This window comes from Phasianus colchicus, chromosome 3 (assembly GCF_987193195.1).
Source record: "Phasianus colchicus chromosome 3, bPhaCol1.hap1.1, whole genome shotgun sequence".
Taxonomy (NCBI): domain Eukaryota; kingdom Metazoa; phylum Chordata; class Aves; order Galliformes; family Phasianidae; genus Phasianus; species Phasianus colchicus.
In genome coordinates this window covers 75,152,996-75,176,204 of record NC_143438.1, presented here as the reverse complement: position 1 = coordinate 75,176,204, position 23,209 = coordinate 75,152,996, and the positions used below count along the sequence as shown (strand labels likewise).

The window sequence follows — 23,209 nt, the reverse complement described above, 5'->3', positions numbered from 1 at the left end:
TGTCACTTCACCGGAGTTTAATGGCTGAACCTATGATGAATCGTTACTAAATAATATTGGGTCGGATAAATTCAGTGTCACAGAAGAGTATTTCAGTGAATTATATCTCTGTATATTCCAAGAAATTGAAGTGCTATATAATCACACTTTAAGAAAGATTTTAAGAATGAAGATAGAAGTGATAATGAAGCTCTACTCCCAGGACTGTAAGCACTCATTTAATGAAGCACGACATCCCCCGTGCCTTTCAGGTGGAACCATAGAACACAGAAGCTGCTGTCCAAAGTAGAGATAATCCATGTTACTACCTGCCTGTTTTTGATAGGAAAAACAAAAACTCGGTCTCATCTCTATATAAATGACCAGAGGAATTTTTCTCCAAAAAATTATTTAAAAAAAACCAACAATATGACCAGCTTACTGTATGTGATTAAATTTTCAGTTTACTCTTATTCAAAACTTTTGGTTATAACCCCAATCAAATATTTTCCATGTCGCAGCATTGTGTGAGAAAAGGCTTTAGGGCCTAGATTGATAAGAAAATTTGGCATCTGTGACAGACTGAAGAGCATCCCTCCCGTGCCCTTGGCTGCTGGTTCCTATCCTGCGTCACCTTCCTTCTGCCCAGGGCTGCACCAGCACAAGCATCCTGCAGCCATGCATTGGACTGGTGTAGCTGAAAGCCAGCCTTCTCTTCTTCTGTTGTTTTTCAGTTGAATAATTTTTTCTACCTGATTTACTCAGTGGCTGTGCAAATGTGTCACTGGGAAGGACAGAGCTGGTGTGAGAATGGGAGGCTGAGAGGCCACAGGAAGAGTAAGCTGTTAAACTGTATTTCCACTGACTGCCTAATCATGTCCTCACAGAAATACAATTCTGTTTTTGTTTATGGTTTTTGTAGTTCTATGTGCGTTATCCTAACTGTAACAACAAATTTGTACAAATACAAACTTCATGCATCATTTGATCATCTTTACTTAAAGTTTCTGATAGAGGGCAATGTTAGCATAAATCATCGTGTGATTCCCAGTCCTGTCCTGGTTTCTCACAGCCTGTGGATGATGGCATGTTTGGCTCTTTGCAGACGTGCTGCAAAGCTCGTGTTTCACTTGGTGTTCCTGGGATCTGAAGTCTTGCTTTGCCCAGCATACCTTCAAGGCAGCTATGCTGACTATGTTACACTGCTTATTTATTTTTAATTTGCCAAAAGGGCAGAGATTTACCTGCTAGTACTTTTAGATATTTGAGCATATTCCCCAAGTGATAGTGAAAAATCTGCCATCTCTCCTCACAGCTTTATTTTAGCTAATGGACAGGCAGACTAAAGAAATGCTGAAATCCAGACAGTACATGGGAAGTGCTTGATATGGGAAATACAGTAGAAATGAGCACAGTCTGTTAAAATCAGCCAGGCCTCTGTCCAAAGCACAATCAGATCTGCAGCAGACTCGATGAACTGTGTTGTCCTTGCTTGTCTTCCTATTATTCAGGATTTCTTGGTCTTGTTCAGTAAAGAGAAGGCTTGCAGGAAAAGCCTCTCGCTGGACTCAGTGTGATGTAACAGTGCAAATAGTTTATTCAGTGAACAAATCATGAAAAGTGCTGTTGTTTCCTGTTTCTTGGAGCTAAAAGCAGGAAGCATCAAAGCTTAAAGAGTTTTGTAGCACAGACTTATGGTTTCCAAAGATTAGTTAATTCTTCTATCTCACCTTTGCTTTCTCAGAGAAGTTTGTTTTTCTGGTTTGGCTATAGCAAGGAAAGAGAATTTAGGGTTTTTTTTTCACCTAACAACCCCACAAATCTCTATTTTTTCAATCATAGAGAAGGTGCAGGTGAGCAGCTGCTAAGCTGCTCATTAATGGAAATGCAGAGAAATCCACAGTTATAAGCTGATTTTCAAATGAAAATGGTGCTTGGTGTAAGTATTATTGTTAATGTTTTTCTTTTTTCTTTTTAAGTGCTTACATGGATTCCATCGGTATAACTTTGCACACTGAACTTCTGCATTCTCTCAAGGCTGTTGAGGTCCCTCAGACTGGGGGATAAGACTGGGATGGCAAATGTGATCTGCAAGCGGCTTTAGTTAAGTCTTAGGCATTGAAGCAAAGCTTGTCTTCAAAATGGTGATTGGGTCTATGAGAAAGCTGTTGTCCCTGCTGTGTGTTTGAAGAAATACAAATTTAAATCCTGCCACACTGAATCAGCTATGCTGAATGTATGGGATAGGACTACACCCTCGGGATGCAATTTAAGCATTTTAAAACTGCAATCTGCATATGTGAAATTGGTGAATTTTAACAGCAGGGCACCAATAAACAAACATGCTGTCAAACCTGCTAACAGTCGCAAGTCGTGTCATCCCAGTTCTGCTCTGTGGCTGCAGAATAACATTGTATTGATTTCCCCTATGAAAAGGAGACCTAAAACACAACCAAGCAAATGTTGTGCCATGTGAGGTAAAGGGGATTGTAAAGGTAATTGCATGTTAGCAGCAAAGCTCAGGAGTCCTGATGTGACATCTGTTGCCAGTAAAACGTTGCTTGTTGGGTACTCATTCCCTTACCAGAATGAAATGATCTCACAGAAGGCACCTGAGTTCATTGTAGCACTCCTCACTAAAGATAAATGATCACCCAGCAGTGGCTTTTTGGATGTTTCATCTTTTAGTCTGTTTTAAAAGAATATTCCGAGGTTCAGACAAGGAGTACATTTTATTCTCTCTCACTCTTGGAAAGTAGAAACACAACAAATATCTTTCAGTGAATTCCATCCCCATCTTTCGCATCATTGTGCCTTCAGTTTATTTTGCAGCTGAAAGTATTCAAGGTCTTTCTTTTTACTGGCCTGTTCTGAACTTGGCTTGAATAATGTACTGGATTCTTCCACGTCAAATTCCTATGAATCACATTTCTTCTGTGTGTGGATTGACTGTGTTTTAGTTAAATGGTGAAAATCAGATGGGAGCTTGCTATGAATTCCCTGGGTTTGGAAAATTCAATATGAAACATGACCTTCTTAAGATAAGGCATGTGTTAAGAAGAAGATAGATTGCTAGAGCTGTTGGCATTTGTTACATGGATTTGAGACAGCTGTAAGACAAGCAGGCGCTTTTTCTTGCTTAAAGCACAACTTCAATGCCAAATAATCAAATCTGGTAGACACAGGTGTGAGTTAAATGCCAGGTAATGTCTTGCACATTGCAGGTAAGAAATGAAATACAGGTTTGAATAGTAACAAATCTTAACAGCAACAAAACGTGTTTAATATGGCTTTCACTCAGAAGGCTCAGAGAGACATGTATCACTGCCTCTCTGTTGTATGGGTGAGGAGGATGAAGAACTGGGAGAAGGGGCTCATTCCAGAGCACCCTGCAGAGCCTTCAGCCACGAGCTGGGTGCTATGATGGCCACACTGGAAGACTGACTGCCTTTTCCAGGCTGTCTTTTCACATCCACAGCAGAAATTCACCATTGCATCTGAAATGCAGTCTCTTCGTAGGACTGTTATTTTCTACAATGGAAAGGCTGCCTGAAAGACAGTGAAGAAGGGAAAGAGAACAGAGAAGCAAAACCTCAAGAAGGATGGAAATTATATTAGTAGCTGTGTTGCAGGTGAAATTCTGCTCTGGAATGTCGTGGTCGCAAATAAAAGGGGTGGCCTTCTCTTTGGCCATCATAGAAGGGAGGATAACCCAGCTGGACCTTAACATTAAAATTCCCACATGGGCTTTACACACAATTAAGTGTTACCATGGCCTCTTCAGTAGAAACGGTCCTTGTCATAGATCCATTAGATATATGTAATATATGGTTCTGTCTCAACTACTTATGTGGCAAAAATCTCACTGTTAAAACCTGGCATTTTAAAACTGATCTGGTTAAAGTAGGGCAGGTTTTCTATTATAGGCATGCCTTAGGGTATGGAGAGATGTGAAGAGAATTTATGGCTCCCATTTTTTCTTTTGAGAATATGAATGCTTAGTGTTCATGAAAACCTGATCCTTGGCAATGGGGTCAGCCATGGCTGGTCATGTAGGTAGGTGTATGTGTGTTTATCCATGCATATGTATATATATATATGTATATACATACGTACATACACCACCCCAGGGCCCAGCTCCCTGCTGTCCTGCCAAAGGAATTAAGAGAGCCAGGACTGGCAGAGGGAGCAGTGCATGTTGCTGTGCTTTGTGGCTCATGCTAATGTGCAAACTGCTGCACTGTCTGCTCCAAATCCTTCAAAATAAGGAATTAAAAAAAAAAAAAAAAAGCCTCAAGATTGCACCTTCACGTCTTTGTCCATGGCCCTTGGTTTTCCTCCTTTAATAAACATGCAGACCTCTTCCTTGTGGCAACTTGGCAGAAAAAAAGTGTGTAATATCACAAGCTCTCACTGTAGCTTAGCAAGTGTTGCAACACTGCGGCTGGCTTAGACATTTGTGGAGACCTTTTGCCTTTGCAGCTCGCACATCCCATCAGTCTTAATGTCACGCCTCCGAGCTGCAGCATTAACCCAGGCTTTCTGATCTGATAAGCGCTGCTTTTTGCAGGGAAACGGTATCTGAGTGAGATCTGGTACTGGGTGAGTCCTCTGCTGAGCCCGTGATGTGCATGAACTGCTGGATGGTTCTTCTCAGGTGGCTGTTTTTTCAATTTGTCTTCTTAATCCTCAGGGTAAGCTATTTTTTTGGAAAGATATGTATGCCTAAGTACAATTTTTGGATGTGTTTCTTAGCAGAAAGGGAGCGTGCAAGGCTAATTCAGATGGAGAGTGACCATCTCTCCAAGACCTGAAGATGCCTGCAATCCACAGCATGTATCTGTTGTTACAGGGGAGTGAGCAGCCATCCCAGAGGGCCTCCACCCTGTGCATAGATGGGGATGTTCATTCACTGGGTTTGACATTTGGGGAATTTTCACTTTCAAGTTATTCCTGACTTTATAGAAGACGTAAAACACGAGTGAGTGAGAAGCTGCTCAAAAGGAGTGACACTCTCACAAGGGCTATAACTATGACAAAGGCGCACCATTTTTTAAAGTGACACACATATCAGCTGTTCTGTGGGATTAGCCACACGGCTTACGGAGCTCTGTAACCTTCCCCTGAGCGTAGTCAGCAGAGGAAGGGGCAAGAAATGTCCTAATCCCGATTAGCTAAGGATTGGTGTAAACCTTGACTGCTTGCAAAATTTCAAACTGTTTCAACTCTGCATGATCTCGTTCATGCCATGCCCTTGCTGAGCATCACAAAGGTTTTCCTGTTGGTAAAATGAACTCTGTCCCATTGCTTGTAGCCAATGCCCTCCGGGAAGCCTCCACACAACCCTCACTCGGTGGTTACTGAAACAGCTCCAAGTTAAGTCTAAGTGTGTGAGGGCTTGGAGTAATGTGAAAGAAGGAGCAGGTAGTAAAGAGAGAGCTTTCTTGCTTGCAATTTTATGGTTAATTTGGAAGATTAAGTTTCTGTTTTAATACTCTGTTCTGTTCTGTTCTGTTCTGTTCTGTTCTGTTCTATTCTATTCTATTCTATTCTATTCTATTCTATTCCATTCCATTCCATTCCATTCCATTCTATTCCAGTTTCATTTACAGCTTAGCCGGACATCTGAGCTGAGAGTGATGTGGAAACATTTATTCTGAGGGACTTTCCCCTTAAAGGCAAGCCTGCAGCATTAAAGGTCTCACAGGCTGTGCAGAGGGCTGGCAGCCGTTTCTGAGCAACAGCCAAAAATATGTTCTTGCAGCAGCATTTCCACACTGATGGCACTACAACAGAGTCAGCTCCACTACATACGGAGTCAGTAAAACCATGTTTCGGCAGAACCCTGAACTCCAACTCCATAGACACAAAGGGAGCCATCCTTTTTGTTGTCTTATTGTTCGTTGCCTATGGCAGTGATAAGAATTACATCCATATGGTGAGTAGAAACTGTCCTAATAAAAATATCCTGGGTCTTTATCCCTTCACTTTTATCTTAGCCCAGATTAATTCCAATTGCTTTGAAAAGCTGACACTCTCTGATGGCAGGTGAGCTGCGTTGTGCTGAAGTTATGAGTTCAAAGGGAGGGTGAAGAGAAACCCCTAATGTTCCACTGCTCCAGTCTCTCTTTGCTGATGGCGGTGCAAACAAATGCCATGAATGTCACACTCTTTGCAGCTGGGTCCGAGAAGAGGTTTCAGATGACTCGAGCAAAGGGACTACAGTTTCAAGATAGCACATTCCAGGAAGGACATTCTCTCCTACCTAGCTAATTCTGAAAATATAATGTGCAGCCGCTGGCTGATCCAGGGGAGCCTCACGCTTGCACAGTGCCTGCCTGGCAGTTGACCTAGTTGTGCATGCAGGGAGTCGCACACAATAACCCATCTGTCAAGCCACTGCAGAATTCTCTCCCAAACAAGCAAACAAGAAATTAAAGGAAAGCTCCAGCCACGCTGATAAGCTTGTAGAGACACACAGGGCTTGTTTGTTCAATTTGGGATTTGTTCGGTCCTCTCCTTGAACCCAGTGAAAGGGGAGGCTGAGAGCAGAGCCTGCAGGAAGCCTCAGTGTCTGAGCACCCACCCTGCTCCATGTCCTCCCATGTCCGGGAATTCCCTCTGCTATGATCCCATCTTCCCTGAGAAAAGCAATGGCTAACAAGGCCAGATTTCAGGGGAAACGTACACGGCAGTTTCTGGCCAGTTGCTCCCTGGGTAGTATAAAGCCCCTAAAGGATTGTCTATAAACTTGCAGGCACTGGTCTAAATCCTTGTTATTTCCGGAAGCAAACTAACACAAGAATTGTCCTCTGCTAGCAAACACACCTTTCCTAGCCCCATGTGTTTTGGGACCATGTCGATTATTCTTATCAGGGTGGTGTCTTATTGAAGTGTATCTTGAGATGGCTGGAAATGGCCCCATCAGCTCTTCTTACTGAAAAGAAGACCCATAGATACTCCTTCTCAGTCTGGCTGTATCTGTGAGGTGAGCACTGCACCTCCTGCAGGATTGCTATGTGGATATCAGCTCAGGGGTCTTCAGATGTAGAGCTGTGATCAGCCTGAGGCACACAGAGCTGATCCGCATGCAATATATTCTCTTCATGTGAACACAGATGAAGGCAGGCTGGCCTTGCTCTGTTACAGCCACATTTCTCAGGATCTCAAAGGAGATCACAGCCTCTTTCTGTAACATCTGCATGAGAAATAAATGCTCCAGGGCCCGTTCTTCCTACAGGAGACGTCAGCATAAATGAGACTCTGCAGAAAATCTCCTTGCCACCTGCAGGACAAAGGGCCAGCACAGAGCTGCTTCTTATTTGTAACACATTGCACTGCATGCTCTGTAATCCCCCAGACCTGCTTTCCACCACAACCAAAGCTTTCCTCTCCTGTGACAGTGCAGTTGGGCTCTGCGCAGCAGTGCTGCCAGCAGGTCTCTGCTTGGCTCCTGTGCAGCTTCAGCGAGCTGCAGTGTTCTGCTTTCCCACTTCACGCTATGTAACCACCAGCGTGTTAACAATCTTGTGAGAATACTAGTGCAGCAGAGCAGTGAACATTTTAAGCTCATGGGGCCCAAGAAATGGGAAGAGGACTTGAGTTTTTTTTTTTTTGGCTTTTAATTGTAAGATAAATACGAAATAACATTACTCATTTACTATGCAATAGAAGTATCATCTGTTAGAAAAGGACAAACAAAGATGCTAATATAATGCAAACTCAATCTGTGCTCCAGTTCGTGCTACAGCTTCTGACTGGATGTTAAAAATCTGCTGCTCTGCTCTTGCCGGGTAACTCTGCCCTGGGTTCTTAGCCGAGAGCTGGCACTGCTGAGCCAGGGTCACTCCAACAGCAAGACAAGGTCCTGCATTCAGCGGGAGTGAGGAAAATACCAAGGCATATGGGAGCAGGAGTCAAAGCAGAGCTGCTGCAGGTTTTCTGCGGTGTTTTAAAAGGGATGCTGTATCGTGAAAGCTGCTCCAAAACCACTGTGTCCTGTGTTATTACGTCAGAGGCAGATGGTGGTGCTATGGCAGTAGAGATTGAACCTTCCAGCCAACATTGAGTTACATGTTGTTACTGTGTGACAGATGGCAGCAGACAGAATGGTGTCTGACACATAAGTGTGGATGAAGAAAAGAGGTCTCACTGATTAACTCCATGCAGGAAAAAATGGCACCCACTGACATTCACCAATGCTTGGTGAACATTTATGGAGACCAAGCAGTGGATGTGAGCACAAGGAGGTGGTGCATGGTGCGTTTCAGCAGTGGAAGCAGTGAAATGAAAGCCGTATTCTGGACTGCTAGGCACAGCTGTCACACCACAAAATGAAGAGTGCCTCAACCAGCTAATCTTTATAAATCAGCTAATGGTGATGGCTGTGTTGAAAAATAGTGCTTTGTAGCTGAGAATCTGCTCTACCAAGCAGTGCTATTTTGTCCTTTATAGCTGTTGTAGTTTCTGTGAAAATAAATAGGAGGCATTACTTTTGGAGCAACCCGTGTGTGACAGTTTGTAAACGTGGAAATCTGTCCGTTTTTTATTTCTCATTTTTTATTTTTTTCCTCCTGGCAGATGTGTATTTAAAAACAACAACAACAAAAAAGCATCCTGTTGTATGTTTTCCTTTGCAGAGTTTATGAGTACAGAAGGGCTTTTTACACAGAGATCTTCCTCTGTACCACATCTAAACAGAGAGTCCTTGCTGTGCTCCTGTGGGGCTCGTTCTGTGGAAGGTGGCAAGTGCAAGGTCTGGGTTTCTTCCCAAGAATTCAGCAGCCGCATTGCAAATAAGATCACTACTTACATTGCCCATATTTACATAGTCTAAATATCACCGGAGAACGTCAGCTGTGAGAATCTGCGTCACAGACGTTCCTTTATCTTACTTTTCGCAGTGCACACGTCCAGCCACTGTAAGGTGTTCTTTGTTGCAAATTAAGCGTCAAGCGCAATTAATACTCAAGTACAAATCTGGAAATGTTTCCACCAAGAAGGATTTCCATCCTGGAGTTTTTAAATTGTGTTCGCCCTGTTGTGAGCCAAAGCAAGGTTGGAATAGAGCGCGGAGCACTGAACAGGCATTACCACATGGTGCTGATTGTGATTAGCACTGCAATAGCTTTCATTACACGGATCATTTGAGAAGACAGGTAACGTGTGACTGGGCTTACCAAAATGAGTTACTTCTCCATCTATTACTAACGTGCTGGCTTGCAGGAGATGAAGCTGGAAAATAATACCATTGTAACTGCAATTAGCAGCACACATCTGAAGAGTATCTTGAGCTTGTGCTCCTATTATATTTGGAGTTGTTATGACAAGTTTAACTGTTATATGGCCTCCGGGGCTGAATTCTCCTTAAATAATGATGATAGTAAAACGTATTTGAAGTATTTTAATGTATTTAATTGGTGTATTTTAATGTATTTGAAGCACCTATAAAATTCCTCTGCTGACTGGGGCAGTGAGGATCACCTATGCTTAACTACAAAGGTTACTACATGGAAACATTTCTTTTTCTTTTTTTCAGAACATATTTCTCTTTCTGACTTTCCCCTTACTACATGAACTGACCTATGGTTGTCTGCAGAGTTGTATATAGCTCATACTGCATGCTTAGGACTTCTTAACCCAAATCACTGCAAAAGAGGAATTTCAATTTTTCCAGTGTCATCAGTTCCAGCTGTAATTTCATGACCCCTCTTCTCATTCCCTGCTTCCCAGCACACACAAAGCAGAATGCATTTCTTTGAAGCTGGTGCTCTTCTGTCCAAAGAGACCATCTTGGAATGACTGGTAAAGCATGCTCTGCCTCATATTCCATCTCCCGAAATACTGCACGTTGACTTTGCAGTTACTGTAGTGGATGCTAATATCATTTGCCTTGTTGTTTATGACTTAAGTGATGCTATTTTTAATGGTGTTCTGGCATGTCAAATTGTAAGCGCATTTTTGGCAAAGAGTGGATGCAGCTCCTGGCTCCTCACACTGCTCAGTCGCTTCGGTCGATGCAGACACTGCCATTACAGTGACACCTACAGAACGCATTAATGCAGCCTTAATTACTGCTACGGCTGCCCTGCCAAGAAACAAGCTACACTGCATCATCCAGATGATTCTTTGAGGGCATTTATGGTTATTTATTTATCCACAGCATAAAACCACTTGACCGTCTGTAAAGTTTGTTGCTTAATCACCATGGACCAACTCCATACATTCCCCTCAAAATGTACTCCCCAAAGGCTTAAAAGACCCCATTTCCAGCATTGCATTGCAGAAATCTGAATTTCTGGTCTGGCACTTGGGTTGACTTCTTTCTTTTTTCTGCCCTCCAGCTTCTTTGGAATATCAGGATTCTCATCTTCCTGCAAACCCAAAGCAGTTAAATGCAATTTCAGGCAGTTTTTCTGCTTGAGGGCATGATTTCAGTTTGCTCGTTATGACAGCCTTGCAGTACAAGTTGTTATCTGGCACGGGTAGGTGTATAGCTTTGTATTTTCATTGGAATCTCATTTATTCTCTGTTCTGGGAGTGCTGAAAGCTTAACATGTCATTAGTATTCTTTCTGGTCTTTTGAAAAATATCAGCTGCATCATTATAACACAAGGAAAGTGGGTCTCTCTCAAGTTCCCCTCCTATTAGGGCATGCAAACTATGCAAAACCTTCATTTTTGGCCTGGGCTGAAGCAGCTGAACACAGAATCGAACATTAGTGACAACTAATTACACTGTCCGGAGCCTCAGAGCAGCAGAAGAAAACACTGCTTATCAAGGAGGATGAGCCGAGACAGTGACCTGGTTTTCCCAAGTTGTGCACAGACGGTGCTGGGAGCTGCAGCTGACAAGGAATGCTAATGGTGTCAGGCACAGAGAGCAGCCCCGTCCTGCAGGCAGCACAGCTGCATGGGCTCCCATCAGCCCTATGCCCAGGGGCTCCTTGGAGTGCTCTGCAAGTCTTCCCTTTGCCTTATATGTTGCTCATTTGCTCATTCAGAGTGCCAAACAAATGTACGTAGATTGCTCCGTAAGTAATGCCTCCTATTTATTTCCATGGAAACTATAACAGCTACAAAGAGCACAATAACACCGTTTGATAGAGCAAATTCTCCGCTACAAAATATTACTTTTTCAAAATAGTCACCATCATTAGTTACATGTTTTTGTCAGAAATGTACAAGAGCCAGCAGGCCCCAGAAGTGACCATGGCCTCCGCTGACACATTTACTAGTGTGGGCACCAAGCAGCCTCCCTGCTGCAGGAGGTATTCAGGAAGAGCAGAGCATAAGTTGTATCCAGTCCTCTTCCACTGAAAGAAGAAGGCTCTGTTTGCTAGATCCTTCCACGTGGGAAAAAAGATGAAGGAGATGTCGCTGTGCGCAATACATGGGGCTTCATAGGGTTTGAATTTTGAGTGGTCCTTTGTGGTCCAGCTGGGAGCTGGACTCAATGAGTCTTGAGGGACCCTTCCAACTCGGGATATTCTGTAACTTTCTGACACGTGGGGTGATGAACACATGCTGAGGTATGTGGCTGCACAGTGCAGCCTGCTGCCCCAGGCCTTCTGGCCCAGTCATACTCAACCTGCTAGGTCCCTTTTCTGCAGACCATGGACCTCAAGGAAATGCCGGTCAGGCCAACAGGCTGACACGAAGCAGGCTGGTATCTGGACAACGGAAACATTCTTCTGATCTTCTAAATTCTGAGAACTTAGAAACCAGACAGCTTAAAAAGACAATAACGAGACAGTGCTTTGGAATAAAGGGCCCCAAACACAACAATGTCTTAGCTGTGGTGCTGCAAGAAGGATCACGTGCGCCAAATCTTCTGTGTGTTTGCTGTTTTTATTCAAGGTGAACAGATTTATGAACACATGATATGTGCGGCAGAGTAAGAAGGCTGATTTGGATGTCTATTCCATTAATTCTTTTCAAAGAAAAATGGCAAGGTGCCCTTACAAGCCCATTTCTACTTAGCGCTTGGCAGAAGGGACAATCCATGTTTTTAAGATTTCACAGTGAAAATATGGCATTTGGAGTGTTTTTTAAGTGCTTATTTTGAATCATCGGTAGATTTTCTAAACTATCTGTAGGGATCACCTCTTCCTATCATCTTCAATGAAACTGAACCACCAAGAAGAAAAATCCCCTACAAAATAGGAAACAAAAACATTGAGTTCAGAAAAAGAGACAGTGGGAGTAGTAGGGATACTGAGACAAGCAAAAAGTCCCTGAGGAATTGGGTAAATGTAAGGAAGAAGAAACGTTAAGGCATTGCAGCAGAGAGTGAGACCAGCCTGGGGACTGCAGCCAGGCGCAGCTGGAGCTGGGAAGAGCTGTGAGAGCAAAGAGCTTGGGGGTGGGCCAGGCAGGAGCACAGCGCCTGGCATCTCACTGCACGTGGCAAATTAGAAATCTCAGTAGGCTTTCCATTGTTAGCTGTAACAGAAGACTTCCCACCATGTTGGAAATGTTAAGTTGTGTGTGTCCTGCTTTTGCCACCATGGAATTTCAACAGACATCCAAATAGCAAAGTCTGGCATTCATAAATTATCCCTAATATATTGCAGAAGTGGTATAATTTGGGCAAGCCATTTTTCCTAAAGTCTAGGCCCTTATGTTTTAGGCCAATGGATGATGGCAGCTGTTCTGCTGCTGTTTTTGGTTTTTATTTGTAAGGCATGGCATTTGCGTTCCTCAGCTGCATGAACAAGACAAGGCAAGGGTTGAAGTGGTAATTCAGAACACAGAGTAGTTGGATTAGCTCAGTGGTAAGCAGCACTGCATTTCAAGGGCTAACAATTCCTGCAATCAAATATTTGTATTTTCAGGGACTATATTCTCTCTTCATTAATTTGTAGTTGCCATGATGAAATCATGATAAATATCAGCAAGAGGGGTGGGGGGGTAAGTAAGAATTGTTTGGGTTAAATATTAGAAGATCATCTTGATTTTACAAATTTCCAGAAAATGCACTGAAGAATTCTTGTCACAGCCACGAGGGTCTAGTTTTACAGATTCTCTTTTTTTTGTCATTGTTACATCATTTTGTGGTTGCTGTTGTTGGAAAGGATGATGATGAAGACAACGCTAATTTTCAGTAAATTTCATGAGTATTCAAATAATTCCATGGCAGCCCAGTGCAACAGCTGGCTCAGCATAGATGAGAGCAAGTCTTTTTAGAGGTCTTATTAACAGTTTTAAGGAGTATTATGTTAACAACACCATAAAAACATTTAAATTCAGACATGCTTCTTAAGAATATACATTCACTAAGCGAATGTAAATTAAAGTTATCATGAAGAGGCAGTATAATTAAGATTTCTGATTTGTATAATGATGAGAAATGCACATTAAATTCTTAGTTTAAGAATTCTTTGTGAAAGTGATGACTTGGGCATTGACAAGGATGTAACTATAGATGAAACTCTTTAATAAAACATGTTTTTTTTTGTTTTGTTTTGTTTTTCCAGACTTAAATTTGGAACTTATCATTTTGTCATAGTTTCAAATATATTAGATTTGTTAAATGCATGAGTAACACCATTAGCTTTGTATAATAAACAGTTTGTTGTAAGAAATAATGTAGCATATCATCAAAGCAAATTGTAGATCTGATTGCATTCAATTTATCTTTGGCCATGTCCAATCTGGTGTGGAATTTAAAAGGAAACTTTGTTCAAGAATTAAATGGAAGTCATTGAAACCAATTACACTTAAGATTGTGTTTACATGTAAAATCTCAGAAACACAATCCCTAGTTTATTATTATAATCAATCTTCTGAACGCTGCTTCTCTTACAGAAAAGGGTAAGCATTCCTTTGGCTCCCGAAGGTAAACCTGGAAAAAAAATAAATAAATAAAATAAAAAAGCCTGAAGCCCTATTCTGTAACCAGAAAGGGATCAGGACCAAATCCAAAATGATGGGAAGACATGGTGCTGTGTGGAGGCAGTAACTTGCATGCACTCTGCTTTACACAGTCCTTCCCACGAGGACAACCAGTTGTGGAACCACAGAAGTTTCCCTGGTGCAGTGTTGTTGCTCTGCCTTGCCTCAGGCACTGTGGAAGGGGGGAAGCAAATTCTGAAAATTCCTGCACAGGAAAATTATATAAAATGGAGAAGGACATAGAAAGAAGTTGGCAAGGAGAGGATGGTGGTGTTTTTGCTAACAAAATGAGTTTTCAAGGCTGTCTGCTGAGTGGCATTAAAGAGGCGTGTGGAATTTTGAAAATGTCCCTGTGACCCAGAGAACATGTTCCTGCCACATCAATGCATTTGTGGCACTGTCAGTGCTTGCAGAAATTTCAGCGAGGCTGCATCCTTCTACTTATTTCAAAATAACCCATCAAAAACAATTTGGTGCCTTGGAATCTTTTACTCACAGGAAAATGTATTCTGCAAAGCACTCACTGTTACTTCTTTTCTCACTGTTTCAAGCATGAACAGAATTATCTGCCGCCTTTGCACATAGTTTTTAACAAAAAACCAAATCCTGTTCTCAGAGTTGCAGATCAGTTTTACCGGCGATTCTCATGATGGTCAGACAGATGGTCAGACCCATGGCACTGTGCTCACTGCTGTCAGCCACTGTTTGCCATCCCCAGTTCTGGAGGTTTCCACAAAGAGGGGAGCAGCAGAGCCACGGCCCCTTTGCCTGGCTCAGCGCAGCAGCTCTCAGCAGCTTGCACCTCCTGCCCAATGTTGGCTTTGTTAAGCCTCACCCTGCTGCCTCTCTGGATCTGCTCCTTGGAATCATACCTTGGGGTTTAGGAGTTGTTAGAAACAAGTGAGAACTCCTGGATTGGCAACGCATCTTCTGGTTTGAGTGTGCTCACTGGGCCACACATCCTGACTGCTGGGTATGAAAAAGAGCATCAGACACCAAACAAAAGATACCCAGATTTCACTTGTATTTCCATCTCACATCTGACCCAGGAAGTTTCCTCACATTCTTGGGCAAAATTTGGCTGAAGTCCTGAATAAGATCAATTGGCTCAGGGGACTTTAATGGCAACAACATTAAAAAGGGATTTCCTTCCCTGATTTTGAGGACCACAGAAAGGATGAGCCTAGAAACAGAAATTACAAGCTAGAAAACTTAGAGATCAGGACAAGCGTCAAGAGAACATCAGGTACATTAACACAGCTTGCTAAAGATGAAAATCTAGCTTGATTGCATCCAAACAGGGACTCAAAATCTTGTTGACAGACCATATCTTTAGAAGCCTCAAGTGCCAGCAGCAGTGCTCTGACAACTCAGTGCACAAGTTGGAGCTGTGCAGCTCCTCTCCTTTCAATGTATGTGCAGATCCTGCAGGTCCTTCTGTATGCTCCTCATTGTGTTTTAGGAATAATTGTTTCACGTTGGTCTCTGCTGCCATTCATGATAGATAAGGGTTTTCTTTTCTTTATGGAAAAAAAATCCTTTTGAAGAAGTCTGTCTTAACTTCTAATACATGTAAAATTTCAGATGCAGGGTGCTGTGAATAGTGCCAGTCTGCTTATCTTACTGCTGCTAACATTAGTAAATCTATTCATGCAAGTAAACAAGATTCATCTTAAGTGGGTCAAATATTTTTTGTCAAAAGGAAAACAAAGATATTCAGAGGCATCTCAGATTGACATGAGGTCTCAAGAGATCACTCTCCCCCTCACTGCCTGCGGGTCACACAGGAGGGCAGTGGGGGACACTGATGAGTGCAGTGTTCCTTCAAGGCTCAGTTGGAAAACTTCCTCTCTGGAAACTGAGGGAACTCGTGCTTGACAAAATGCCCGAGCAGCCAGGGAAGCTCAGTCAAACTGTTGCATCTGTTGTCTGGAAAACACAAGAAGAACACGTGTGTCTTTGGCAAGCTGAAAGGTGAGTGACAAGAATTACCAGCAAGCGTAGGAGCGTGAGAACACTCCTAATTGTGTAGAGCTAGGATCAAATTTGGGAAAGACTACTTATACAAAACATACAGGGCTGAGAAAAAAAATCTGGATGGAAAAAAAATCCTTGCAACTGTAACATACAGCAACACAGATGTATGGACAAGAAGCTGGACATGAGCCAGCGGTGTGCACTTGCAGCCCAGAAAGCCAACTGCATCCTGGGCTCATCAACAGAGGGATGGCAGCAGGGAGATGGAAGGGATTTTTTCTCTCTGCTTTGCCCTCATGAGGCCCCACCTGCAGCACTGTGTCCAGACATGGGGACCCAGCTCAAGAAAGATGTGGAGCTGTTGGAGTGGGTCCAGAGGAGGGCACAAAGATGATCAAAGGGCTGAAGCACCTCTCCTGTGAAGAAAGGCTGAGGGGATTGGGCTTGTTCAGTCCGGAGATGAGAAGGTTGCGGGGAGACCTCATTTTGACCTTTCAGCACCTAAAGGGGGCTTATAAACAGGAGGCAGACTGACTTTTTAACATGGTCTGATAGTGATAGGACAAGGGGGAGTTGTTTTAAACTAAAAGAGGGGATATTTAGATTAGATATTAGGAGGAAATTACTTATTCAGAGGGTGGTGAGGCACTAGCACAGGCTGCCCCATCCTTGGAGGCATTCAAGGCCAGGCTGGAGGAGCCTTTGGCATTCTGAGCTGGTGGGCTGTAACCCTGCCTGTGGGAAGTGGTCTCTAATGTCCCTTCCTATCCAAGCTATTCTGTGATTCTGTGATTCTAGTCCAGAAAATACTCCCTCCATTCTGTAACCACCAGTAACAGCACGATCCACATTGCTTTAACTTTCATCAGAAGGCCTGGATGGCACGTGGAACACTTCATCTCACTTCAGCGCTTGGACTGCTGCATTGTTAAATTGATACAGACTTATCACCGTTTATTAGTTCACTCTTCTGGGAACAGATGCCTCCTGTTTATCCATAAAGGAAAACTTCATGCCTCTTCACCAGTCTAAAGACATTCATAGTGAGAAAAGATAAATTTCACAGAGGCTGAACCCTGAGCCACTGCCTGATCCTGCAAGTTCTCATGATGATCTATGGTACCTGGACACAAGGAACTAGAATGTGAATGATCAATACACAACTAAATTTCTACTACATAACAAATCCAAGTTTCTAACTTGGGCTGGGCTTAAGTCTATTTCTTGACAGTAGGAAATCCATATTCTATTGCAGGTACTTAAAGCTATTGAATCTTCTTGCTGTTTGCTAGTTTACTGTGTGCATGCAGGTCACTGGACTCCACTGTAATGCTCATATTTGAATATTCTCTTTGATAGTCCTTATTCAGCTGGTAAGATATCTAGTTCACAGACTGGAATAGGCTGCCCAGGGAGGTTGTGGAGTCTCCTTCTCTGGAGATATTCAAGACCCGCCTGGATGCCTACTTGTGCAACCTGGTGTAGGGAACCTGCTTTGGCAGGGGGGTTGGACGATGATCTCTGGAGGTCCCTTCCAACCCCTACAATTCTGTGATTCTGTGATTCTGTGATTTTCTTTTAGTCTCTGGTCATCCACTTGAGGTTTTTGTAGAGGTGAATAACATTCTAGCAGTGAACTGATACAAGGGCTATATATGTAAATAGCAAAACTGTGCTTATAGCATATTGCTAGATACTCCTAAATTGACTGATTCTTTTTTTTTGTTATTTCTTTTTACTTTAGAATTTTCTAAAACAACCAAAATTCAGCGTTACTTATCTGTGATACCCTTACATAGTGCTTTGAGCCACTGTTTCCATTGATTTTCTATGTGTCAGATCATCCCACATGCCTCTATAGAAGCTATGTCAGTCAAAACAATGAGCCTGTATATACTCATTTTTTAACCTTTTCTTTGTTCAAATGACTTAGCGTGAGTATGAGATGTATTCTGTAAATATTCACTGCGTAAACCAGGCTAATCCAAGACCAGATCTGATTTCTGCTGCAGCTATTTTGATCCGGCAAATAATTCAGCAAACATAGCTGAGAGGCAACTGCTTTGTGTGCTAAGGCAGAGATGTCTTTCCTCCCACCACCTCTGTGCTTTTAATAATTATGAATCAATCCTCCAGCTGCTTATCAGTGTTTCTTTCCACTGGACAGGAACAGTGATAGCTCTGAACTACGCAGGAATGAGAAAGTAGAAAGATTCAAGTACCAAACGGACAGTACTGCCAGCAGGTCCCATTTATATAGACTGTTCTACTACATAGAGGCTGCTGGAAATCTGGTACTTCTATAGCACAGTGGGAGCAAGGGGCCCTGTCATCTGTCACCATGCTCATTTTTCTTTCCTCCTGTGCCTGCCCTTTGCACAGCCATTCCTCCCCTACACAGCTCAGACCAAAATGAAATTTTGACTGCTTCTTTCCTCTTACTGCAATGGCTCGGTGCTCCTGCTGGACAGCTACAGATTGCTAACTATTCCTGGCACTGGATGCCTCCGCATGGACGTGAAGCCAAGAAACCAAGAGAGAAACCATATTGCCAAGTCCAAATATTCTGAAATTGCAGTAACCTTTTCCCTACACAAAAAGTGGGTTATTATTTGTAGTTATCTTCTGTTGCTCCGTGTTTTCAGTAAACATATTTCAAACTCTTCTCTATGATCGTGATTTTATTCTCGATGGAAGTTGAAATTCTTGCACGCCCATACAATTCCTGCACCTGAGGCTTTAAGAAAAAACACCAACGACTGCAGGAGTTGGCAGCAGAGAGGGAAGAGGAAGAGGAGACGGAGGAGGAAATAATCTCATTCTCTCACCTGCAGGAGCGGAATCTGATCCCCTGCTGATGTCTGGTGATAGAGAGTGCATCAGAGAGGGAAAGGAAATGGGAGAACCAGAGGCGAGAAGAGGTAGCCCATAGGAAGACATAAAGAGAAGGAAATACTTTGGGTTAGTGGAGAAGGTCATCAGGCTACACAGCCTTCAGACATCTGCTCAAATCAGTTTGAAACTCCTGACCACGGGGTTACCTCACCATGAGTATTTTTTGCATTCCAAAATGAGAGGTGGGGAAGGGTGTCCTTCCTGCTCCTGTTTATCTGAGTCACAGGGATAAAACCTAATTTTGTCTATATCCAACTGTCAGCAGTGCGAGAAACAACACGTGTGGAGGCAGAAAAGGAAATGTGGTACAAGCGCCTCACAATTGGAAGTGAGGGCTGTACCTGCCTTTTATGCTCTGCTGCCTTTTCATCTTACAGAACACAACGCGAGCTGTTACTCTAGTAATCCATGAAGCACACTGTGCATGCGGAGCCACACAAGGTTACTAACTGAAGGATTAAAACTGAGCGTAGACAAATGTTAATGAAATGAAGGAACTGTTATTGAACTCTTTACATTCTGCCTGTGCGTACAAAGCAGCATTACTTTTGTGTAGTACAATGCTAAAAGCTGTGACATCGGTTTTCTATTTCTGCGTTAGTCTCAACAGTGAAAGTGGAAACTGCAAAAAGTGTGGGTCCTCATTCTGTATGTAGTTCACTCTTGAACAGTGTGCCACTTCTTTTTGTTTATTCAGTAGATTGGAGAGGATGAAGTTTATGTTTCTGTTTTCAAGTGTTGCTTCCCCCATGAGCAGGAAATCCTCCCTCCGTATGTTTTAAAATAGCTGACAGTGCCCCCAATTAATTGCATATCAAACTGAACTTCTTTTTCCTGGCCTACGTGACTGTCCTTCCCTCCTCAATAGTCAGCCTGTTTTCATGTGCATGGTAAGAATGTTAAAAACATCCCCTACCTAGCAAAACAAGAACTCCTCTGGGAAGGTGCAGGTAGATGAGATGGCAGCAACTGATGTGGAAGTCACATCCCTCATGTACTGCTGAGACATCTTCACCTATTGCCATCACAAGATAAGAACACAGATAAAATAAATAGTTCTACATGGAATTACTGTTGATCTATTATTTTATTTTATTTTTTTACTTATTCTTTCACCATCACTAAACTCCTCCAAACTTTAAGCTAAGCCCTTTTCCTAGTTTAAATCCCTTCCAAAAATACATTTAAAAAACTCTGTATTACCTAACAATATAACAGTCTGAATGGCTCCTCTGGTTATATTCCTATAACCTTTGTCCTCCCCTCTAATCCTTCCTTGCTTTTTGCTTGTTAATGATTCACATTTATGGTACCCTTGTCCAGGATCTGTCCAAATCTCTCTTCCTATCTCTTTACAGCTTTTTTTTTTTTTCCAGTGTGTGGGTTATATTTTTGGGTTTTTGGTGATTCCTTTCCTCCTCCTGCACTTACTATTCTGGAATAGAAACTCAAAACAGCAGGAGAGTCACCAATGAGGGGTGTAGCACAGAACACACTTGAAAAAACAGCAGTGCAAACTGTTCTGGCTTTATTCCTGAATGCAAGGCTTGTCACAAATGTATGCAAGAGGTCCCCTGACTTCTGCATTAAGTGCCTGATTTTACTGGCTGATCTGTATCCTCTTAGTGCTCTTATCGGGAAAGATGAGACACCGCACTGAGACTGCATACATTTGTCAGCTCACTTCCTCCTCATTTAAAATGATTCGCAAAAGAGAAGGTGACAACAGATGAAGAGTAAACAAACTCCATCACTGCATGCTGCAGAACTTCTGTCTCATTCTATTTCTGCAGAGATGACAGGTGTGTGTCTATTAGCCACTTTTCTACATTCTCTGTTCTACAAAACTCAACAAACCCAGCTTTGCTTTGGAAGAAAAAAAAATCCAACCTGCACTAACCCACAGGATTTTGGTTTTAATTAATACATTAGTGTGTTCTTAAGTTAACAATTACCTTCCAAAACAATTACTTTCCATCCTCTTCTATGGGGAGTCTCAGTAGATTTTAGCACCTTGGAAGCACTACAACTGCTTGAAGGAGCTTTAAGAACCTGGCAGCCCTGTGTGCTTTGGAAACTAACATGGCAGGACTGTGGGATCAGGGTTCAGTTCTCAGCTCCACCACAAAACCCCTTGGTGACCTTTACCCCTGTCTCTGAGTGGCTGTTTTCCACTTGCAGCACGACCTGCGCTTCCTCACAAGGATGTTATGAAGTAATAAGGACCTTAGGATGTGCAGATGTACGAGCACCTGAGCGGGTTGGCTAAATCCCATTAGTTCATGTAATCACTTGTCTTGAAACTCACCTAAGAGTGAGGTGAGTTAGGTCTCTTCCAACCCAAATCATTCCATGCTCGGTCTCCTCCAGTGAGCTTTGCTCACAGCTTAATGCTCCACGTATCAATAGCAGGCAGCAGGCTCCCGTTCCCTTGGTGAAGGAAGCTCCTGGCCGGCTGTGAGGACCCAGCCTCTGCCACCTGCTCAGCACTGCATGACACCGGCCTGGTCTCACTGCCATGGATGTTGTTATGGAATGGAGATCCAGGCTGTCACCCAAAATCGTATGTAGGCAACCCCCCGCCTCGGGCTCTGAATGATGATCTCTGACAGCTCCTGACCCGCTCTCTGCACGGAACTACAAAAAGGGCTGCGAAAAAAGGTGGGTTTTCGAGCACTGTCTTCGAAGAGCCCTGTATCTGGAAACAACTCAGCGTCCCGAACCCAACGCCTGTGTCACACAAGCTTCGCTCTTTCCGCAGCCCCTGCGCTCCCCTTGCCCCGCCGTTCACGGCGACGTTCCCCGCCATTCCCAAACTGGCGGCTCAAAAAAAACACCCACTTCTGAAGACGCTCCGGCGCCACAAAGAGCGGCGGTCGCGGGGCCCCGCTCGGATCGGCACTCGGGCCCCGAGGGAAGCGGCCGCGGAGCGCGGCCCGCACCTGTCCCGGCGGCCGCCTCCACGTCGGCGGATCGGGCACGGCGGGGCAGCGCCTCCTCCGCCGCCGGCACGGGGCGGGCGGGAGCGCAGCCAGGCCCGCGGGGAGCCGGGTTTGAGGCGGGAAGGCGGGAGCGGCGGCAGCTCTTCCCGCCCCGCGGCCGGTGACGCGCGGCCCCGGTCCCTCCCCGGCCGCGCCGCCTATAAGAGCGCTGCCGGCGGCGCCCCCTGCTCCTCTGCCCGCCGCGCCGCTCCGCCGCCCGCGCTCCGTTCCCGTTCCGCCGCAGCCCCGCGCCCCGGCCCGCTCCGTTCCGTCTCTCTGCGTCCGTGCCCTCCCTACTGGCGCTGCGCTGCGCTTTCACCGCCGGTCGCCCCCGCAGCCTATGGCCCTGGAAGGCGCCGCTGCCGCCGCCTGTATTTCTGCCGTAGGTTCCCACATCCCTCTTTAAAAATTCCGCCTAAAAAGAGAAGACGATTTACCAAATCTTTCGGGCCGTTATCTCACGTGAGTACCGGGGCCGGGGGCCGCCCCGCCCGCGCGGGGCGCCGGGGGCCGGGGGGAAGCGGCGCCGGGGCTGAGGCCGCCGTCACGCTGCCCGTTGCCCGCGGGGCGAGCGCGGCCGTCCCCTCGCCGGCGGAGGCAAACGGGATGCGGCGGGGATGAGTCACGGTCGGGGCCGCCCCTCTCCCCGGCCGCCGCGGGGCCGCCGCCGTCCGGCGCTGCGGGGCCGCGTCCCGGGGATGGGGCGGGCGAAGGGAGCCGCGGGCGGCGGCGGCGGCGGGCGGAGGGTCAGCGGGCGCCGCGCTAACATGGCGGCCGGCCGTGCCCGCCGAGCGGCGGGCGGGAGGGGCGGGCCGGGCACCGGGGCCGCGCTGCGGCCGCGTCGCGCTCCCGCGGGGCTCGGCAGTGAGCGGGCGGGGGGCCGCGGCGCGAGGGGAGCGGGGGGGGGGCTCGGCGGCGGCGGCCCCAACATGGCGGATCCCCGCGGAGGGGCTGCGTGCCGCCTCCCCCGTCCCCTGCCGGGGCACCGGGCGGCGGGGGGCAGTTCCGAGCCGTCGGTGGGTCCCGGCGGCGTGGGGAGGGCCGGGGGTCCCTCGGGGCGAACGGGCTCCCCGGCCCGCCGGCCCCGCTCCTGTCACGGCCGCCCGCAGCGCTGCGGGCCGCCCTGCCGGCCGCGGTCCCGCCGGTAAATGACAGCCGGAAAGGAACGCGGGGCCGCCGGGCGGGCCTGGATGCCGAGCGGGAGAGCTGGGGAAGCAGAAGCACTCGCGGCGTGGCCGAGGCGTCTCTCCTCCTCCGCTTCGCAGAGGCCATGTTGTGTGTCTGTAACCGTGGCCATCCATCCGGGTTCCCTCCCGAGCTGTCACACCTCTCCCCCCTCACCTGAGCCGCTCCCGAGGTGGCTCCGTGTCACCTCGGCCGTCCCTTTCGGTGCGGCTGATGGCAGCGCGGTGACAGCGCGAGGCAGGAGGGGACGGCAGGAGTCATGCGGTGTTGCACAAGTGGCTCTTTCCGGCGAGAGAG

The 23,209-nt window shown here is 45.5% G+C and overlaps 1 protein-coding gene and 1 long non-coding RNA gene across 5 annotated transcripts in view; one reads left to right on the top strand and one right to left on the bottom strand.

Moving 5' to 3' along the window:
* Positions 1–10,773: 10,773 nt before the first annotated feature.
* LOC116227662 (uncharacterized) lies at positions 10,774–23,201 on the bottom strand. 4 transcript variants are annotated; one of them, XR_016465277.1, is made up of 6 exons: positions 23,069–23,201; positions 21,055–21,395; positions 19,663–19,761; positions 14,747–15,803; positions 13,786–13,824; positions 10,774–12,132 (listed from the first exon to the last, which is right to left on the bottom strand). It is a non-coding gene; the product is annotated as an uncharacterized LOC116227662 (long non-coding RNA). The 4 variants fall into 4 exon arrangements; XR_004166616.2 differs by having other exon boundaries at positions 10,774–13,824; XR_016465278.1 differs by lacking the exons at positions 10,774–12,132; positions 13,786–13,824 and adding an exon at positions 13,840–14,046.
* AZIN1 (antizyme inhibitor 1) overlaps positions 21,880–23,209 on the top strand; it is a 25,598-nt gene continuing 24,268 nt past the window's right edge. The window contains exon 1 of the mRNA XM_031591105.2: positions 21,880–22,189. The gene's annotated coding sequence lies outside the window, so the exon portion shown is untranslated. The remainder of the gene's footprint in view (positions 22,190–23,209) is intronic.